The following is an 865-nucleotide window of genomic DNA, read 5'->3' as shown; positions in this document are numbered from 1 at the left end:
CAAATAGGCAAATTCGAAGTATAGAATCCTCAGATAATTAGGACAGACTGGACATCTATCGTCAGCCCCAGAGACTGGAGAGTACAGGTCCCCCAAAAGGTAAGTGAAGAATGCCCACTACAGCATCCTCAAACAGCACAAACACAAGGAGACATGAGGAGTTGAGGAAAAAATTGTAGTCATAGAACCTCAATTTGGGCACGATGCCCACTAGACTGTGAATGGTTGGTTTTCCAGTTGCTAAGTGGGTTTTAGTAACCCACTTAGTGAGAGACTTTATTTTCTTGGGCTCCAAAATCACTGCAGATGGTGACTTCAGCCATGAAATTAAAAGATGCTTGCTCCTTAGAAGAAAAGCTACGACCAACCTAGATAGCATATTAAAAAGCAGAGGCATTACTTGGCCAACAAAGGTCTGTCTAGTCAAAGCTATGGCCTTTCCAGTAGTCATGTATGGATATGAGAGTTGGACTATAAAGAAAGCTGAGCACCTAAGAATTGATGCTTTTGAACTGTGGTGTTGGAGAAAACTCTTGAGAGTCCCTTGATCTGCAAGGAGATCCAACCAGTCAATCCTAAAGGAAATCAGTCCTGAATATTCATTGGAAGGACTGATGCTAAAGCTGAAACTCCAATACTTTGGCCACCTGATGCAAAGAACTGACTCATTTGAAAAGACCCTGATGCTGGGAAAGACTGAAGGCAGGAGGAGAAGGGGGCGACAGAGGATGAGATGGTTGGCTGGCATCACTGACTCAATGGACATGAGTTTGAGCAAGCTCCGGGAGATGGTGAAGGACAGGGAAGCCTGGTGTGCCGCAGTCCATGGGGTCGCAAAGAGTTGGACATGACTGAGCGACTGAAC

This window comes from Bison bison, unplaced genomic scaffold, assembly GCF_000754665.1.
Source record: "Bison bison bison isolate TAMUID 2011002044 unplaced genomic scaffold, Bison_UMD1.0 scf7180017864063, whole genome shotgun sequence".
NCBI classification, from domain to species: domain Eukaryota; kingdom Metazoa; phylum Chordata; class Mammalia; order Artiodactyla; family Bovidae; genus Bison; species Bison bison.
The sequence above is the reverse complement of the archived record's forward strand: the minus strand, read 5'-3'. Positions refer to the sequence as shown.